The sequence below is a fragment of the Hordeum vulgare genome, chromosome 6H, assembly GCF_904849725.1.
Source record: "Hordeum vulgare subsp. vulgare chromosome 6H, MorexV3_pseudomolecules_assembly, whole genome shotgun sequence".
Lineage (NCBI taxonomy): Eukaryota > Viridiplantae > Streptophyta > Magnoliopsida > Poales > Poaceae > Hordeum > Hordeum vulgare.
Window position 1 is genome coordinate 163,132,451 of NC_058523.1, and position 5,776 is coordinate 163,138,226.

The window sequence follows — 5,776 nt, forward strand, 5'->3', positions numbered from 1 at the left end:
CAAGCGCCGACACAAGCCCGCCGTCCCCTCGGCTCCTCCCGCGTCTTCGAGTGCTCCGCCTACTGCTCCGGTGGTCCCGAGTGTTCGAAGCACTAAGAGGACCAGGGATGCCGCCGCTGAGCCTGCGGGTCAGTCTTCTAAGGCGGCCAAGCCGAGTGGGCCTAAGCCTCGGAAGGCTCTGCCGCGAATGAGGGTTGCTGTCCCTGTCACTTCCATGTAAGTGTACCCAGCTTTCTATTCTTTCTGATATCCGAGTGAACTTCTGTTTACTGGCCGAATGGATTTCACTCGACAAGGTCGCTACTTCTGCCACCTCTCCGGCGCGCCAGGAAGACGATCCCATGGACACTGACAACGTCGTCTCGTCCCAGCCAGGTGCGTTGTAGGGACGTCGAGTGTTTTATACTATCGCGTCTCGAATTCTATCATAGGTCCTGCTTCTTTCTTTTTCTGAGACCTCGTGTCATTCGGCCTGTCAGGGGCGATTTGCCTGGACGAGGGCGACCAGGGGAGAGCCGACCCAGCTGTGGAGCCTGTTCTTGAGGCTGCTCCTCCTGCTTCCGCTCTCGCCGCCGACGTGCTGCCGACTGAGGCGTTGCCACAGACTAAACCAGTGCTGGTGGATGAGGAGCGGACTGGGGCGGACCTTTGGATGCCTCAGGAACCTCCGATGATTCCAGGCTCGTCGAATGCTGAATTCAGCATCCAGCGTCTTCCGGAGGAGCAGGTGGGAGCGACCAAGTGGGCTATGGTGCAGGCGGAGCTGATGGCTGGAGAAGCCAAGAGGGCCTACGACTCCGTTGCAGCCTTGTACCAGCTGAGCTTGGAGCTGCGGGATGATATCTGAGTAAGTGGTCTAGTAAGTATTTACTTTTCCCCTGTAACCCACTGGGTGTTCTTGAATAGCAGCTGTCGTTTGCAATGGGTTCACTCTGAGTGAACCCAGTGGGTGTAGTCCCCGAGACTTCTGTCGAGTGCTTGCACCGACAGTTGTCTTTATACATATTGTCTTTACTTTTTTTGTGTCTGTAAATAGTATGACCGAGTACGAGTAGTTGTTGCAGTCGGAGGGCACTTATTACAAGAGTCCCCGAGAGTAAGTTGTACTCAGGTCGGGTAGTATTGACCTCGTAGGCGTAGGTGATAACATGCATCTCAATAGGGCAGGCCTGCTTGAGCTGCATGCCAGTGGGGTCACTCTCAGTGAACCCACTGGGTGTAGTCCCCGAGACCGCTGTCGACTGCTTGCGTCGGCAGGGGTCTGAAGAACTTAGACTTTTAACTGTTGAACTTTCTGATTGTCCTTTGGTGCTTGGTGGCAGAAAACTTGTGAAATGGGAACGGCCTATGAGGCTCTCGGAGAGGAACCAGTTCGCTGGTGATCTTGATGCGGCTATGCTCGCAATGGCCGGCATGAAGGATGCTCTGGAGGGACGAGAGAAGTCCTTGGAGGAGGCTCGTGAAGCGAACAAGGTGTTAACTGAGGAAGTGGAAAAAATGAAGAAACAGAGGACTGCTCTCACGAATCAGATGGTCGTCCTGAATAAACGATGCATAGCTCAGGAGAAGTATGTCAGCGACTGGGCTGGGCAGATGATGACGCGTCTGGCTGGTAAGTCTTATGTTTTGCCGAGTGTTTGTACTGTGTGCGTGACACTCGGCGTTTATTGTATGCTTGCCCTTTTGTTGCAGATTTTTGCGTTGATGCGGAAGCTGAAGCAGCGGACGTGGAGCGGTCCATTCGCGACAACGTGCCACTCGGCGAGGACGCCAATCGGGATCTGCTCTGGGCGCATATCCGCGTAGGCAAAGTGGGTCCTTTCATCGGTCGACTGAGAGAGGTCGTCGGCCGAATTGACAAGGAACTTTGGCCAGAAGATGAGTCGCGGCAGGAGATGGAGAGCCTGATGGCGCGACTGGAGGAGATTCCGAACCGAGTGCAATCGTGGAAGAAATCGACAGCGTGTTGCAGTGCAGATGTTGCTCTGTCCTTGGTCCGAGTCCATTGCAAGGAGGTGCGTGAGGAGAAGCTGAAGACACTGAAGGTCACCAACACGAAGAAGCTTCGATTCGAAGACTTCATGGAGACGTTCCTTGAGAGTGCTACCCGCATCACCGACGGAATCGACTTGGACACCTTCGTGGAGCCCTCCAGTCCTCGCGCCGACCCAGCTGACGCGTGAGAAAACTTTATCCTCGGTATGCCGAGTGTTTATCTGTAAGGTACTTTGGCCACTTCTGTTGGCCGTCACATTCTTAAATCGGTGCGGGTAAGCTTGACCCGCACCGAGTTAGCTATCTTTGCGAGAATTTTGGAATCCGAATCAAAGCGTTTACTCTTGTGTTTGAATGTTGTTTCGAGTGCGACGTTTAGTGCACACTCGGAGAAAGTGATTACTTAGGTGACTCTAGATCAAAGCAAAGTCCCCGAGTGCGACATTTAGTGCACACTCGGAGGGGGTTATTACTTAGGTGATTCTTTATCGCAGCTAAGTCCCCAAGTGCGACGCTTAGTGTACACTCGGAGGAAGTTATTACTTAGGTGATTCTTGATCACAGATAAGTCTCCGAGTGCGACGCTTAGTGCACACTCGGAGAAAGTTATTTCTTAGGTGATTCTTGATCACAGCTAAGTCCCCGAGTGCGACGTTTAGTGCACACTCGGAGAAAGTTAGAACTTAGGTGATTCTTGATCACAGCTAAGTCCCCGAGTGCGACGTTTAGTGCACACTTGGAGAAAGTTAGAACTTAGGTGATTCTTGATCACAGCTAAGTCCCCGAGTGCGACGTTTAGTGCACACTCGGAGAAAGTTAGAACTTAGGTGATTCTTGATCACAGCTAAGTCCCCGAGTGCAACGTTTAGTGCACACTCGGAGAAAGTTAGTACTTAGGTGATTCTTGATCACAGCTAAGTCCCCGAGTGCGACGATTAGTGCACACTCGGAGAAAGTTAGTACTTAGGTGATTCTTGATCACAACTAAGTCCCCGAGTGCGACGCTTAGTGCACACTCGGAGAAAGTTATTACTTAGGTGATTCTTGATCACAGCTAAGTCCCCGAGTGCGACGTTTAGTGCACACTCGAAGAAAGTTATTACTTAGGTGATTCTTGATCACAGCTAAGTCCCCGAGTGCGACGTTTAGTGCACACTCAGAGAAAGTTAGAACTTAGGTGATTCTTGATCACAGCTAAGTCCCCGAGAAAGTTATAACTTAGGTGATTCTTGATCATAGCTAAGTTTTTTTTGTGTGTGACCAGAGTCTGCAACTGCGGAAGAATTCTAAGTCTGCAAAAAATGAATCCGCTTTATATTATTCCATCAATACTAGTTCTTTACACTGCTTCAGTCGACGATCACGTGTAGAAGCGCTTCAAGAGGTCTCCATTCCATGCGCGCGGCTCCTCTGTCTCCCTCTCGATGTTGTAGAGTCTGTATGCTCCGTTGTTCAGCACCTTGGAGATGATGAAGGGTCCTTCCCAAGCCGGGGCTAACTTGTGAGGTCTTTGCTGATCCACTCGGAGCACCAGGTCGCCTGCTTGGAACGTGCGACTCCTGACGTGGCGTGCATGAAAACACCGTAGATCTTGTTGATAAATGGTTGAGCGAGTCAGTGCCATATCGCGCTCCTCCTCTAGAAGGTCCACTCCATCTTGCCTTGCTTGTTCTGCTTCAGCTTCGGAGAAGAGTTCGACTCGTGGAGCATTATGAAGCAAGTCACTCGGAAGGACCACTTGTGCTCCGTAAACGAGGAAGAACGGTGATCGCCCTGTAGATCTGTTCGGGGTTGTGCGAAGACCCCAAAGTACTGAAGGTAACTCGGTGACCCAAGCGCCAGCGGCATGTCCCACCTCTCGCAGAAGTCGGGGCTTTAAACCCTGAAGAATAAGTCCATTCGCGTGCTCTGCTTGTCCATTGGATTGAGGATGTGCTACGGAAGCAAAATCCACTCGGATACCTTGGCTTGCACAAAAACCTTTGAATCTGTCCGAGTCAAAGTTTGTCCCGTTATCCGTGATTATGCTGTGAGGTATACCGAATCTGGAGATGATGTCCCTGACAAACTTGACGGCTGTTGAGGCGTAGAGTTTCTTGATGGGCTTGGCTTCTATCCATTTTGTGAACTTGTCGACTGCCACCAACAAATGAGTGTAGCCTCCTTGGCCTGTCTTGAATGGTCCGACTGTATCTAATCCCCAAACTGCAAACGGCCACACAAGCGGGATTGTCTTCAACACAGAAGTTGGCTTGTGGGACTTGTTGGAGTAGAACTGACAGCCCTCGCATCGTTCGACCATATCTTTAGCCATCTCATTCGCGTGCAGCCAGAAAAAACCAGCCCTGAATGCCTTGGCGACGATTGCTCTTGAAGAGGCGTGATGACCGCAGGTTCCCGAGTGAATCTCTTCCAGGATCAATTGCCCCTCCTCTGGGGAAATGCAACGTTGAAGAACGCCTGAAACACTCTCCTTGTACAATTGGCCATCAATGACAGTGAATGCCTTCAACCTGCGGACTATCTGTCTGGCCTGGGCTTCGTCTTCTGGTAGTTCCTGTCTCAGGATATATGCAATGATCGGCACAGTCCACTCGGGGACTGCAGCGAGAATATCCATAACCAGATCAACCATAGCAGGTACATCGACTTCAGTCAGATCTGTTGAACTCTTTGGTTGTACTGGCTCTTCTTTAAAAGGATCTTCTTTGACTGAAGGGAGGTGAAGGTGCTCGAGGCAGACGTCACTCGGGACTGGTCTCCGAGTGGATCCGAGTTTTGCCAACTCATCAGCTGCTTGATTCTTTAGTCTCGGAACATGGTGAAGTTCTAGACCTTCAAACTTCTTCTCGAGCTTTCTTACTGCATTGCAGTATATGGTCATGGTGGGGTTCCTGACGTCCCACTCTTTCATCACTTGATTGACCACCAAATCTGAATCGCCGTAGACCATCAGGCGACGGACGCCGAGTGAGATGGCCATACGCAACCCATAGAGGAGAGCTTCATACTCTGCCTCGTTGTTGGAGGAATCGAAGTGTATCTACAGCACATACTTGAGTTTGTCGCCCTTTGGCGATATGATCACAACGCCAGCGCCGGAGCCATTCAACATCTTGGACCCATCAAAGAACATTGTCCAATGGGCCGAGTAGATGTGGGTCAGTTGCTGTTGTTCTACCCATTCCGCTATGAAGTCAGCCAGGGCTTGAGACTTAATAGCTTTCTTGGCCTCGAACTTGATATCGCAGTACATCATCTCCATCGCCCACTTCGCCACTCGGCCTGACGCATCTCGATTGTGGAGAATTTCCGACAACGGAGCATCGGAAACGACAGATACCGAGTGGTCTTGGAAATAATGAGCCACCTTCTTCGCAGTCATGTAAATCCCGTAGATAAGTTTTTGATAGTGGGGATACCTCTGCTTGGAAGGAGTCAGGACCTCGGAGACGTAGTACACTGGCCGCTGAACTTTGTATGCTTTGCCTTCTTCTTCTCGTTCGACTCTAAGAACAGTACTGACGACTTGATTTGTAGCCGCGATTTACAGAAGAAGGGGCTCTTTACTGAGCGGAGCAGTAAGAACCGGCTGGGTGGAAAGTAGGACTTTGAGGTCGTCGAACGCGACTTGGGCTTCGTCTGTCCACTCGAAAGTATCTGCTTTCTTCATGAGTCGGTACAAAGGGAGTGCTTTCTCGCCGAGTCGACTGATGAACCTGCTCAAAGCCGCTAGGCAACCTGTGAGTCGTTGAACGTCATGTATTCTGACCGGCCTCTC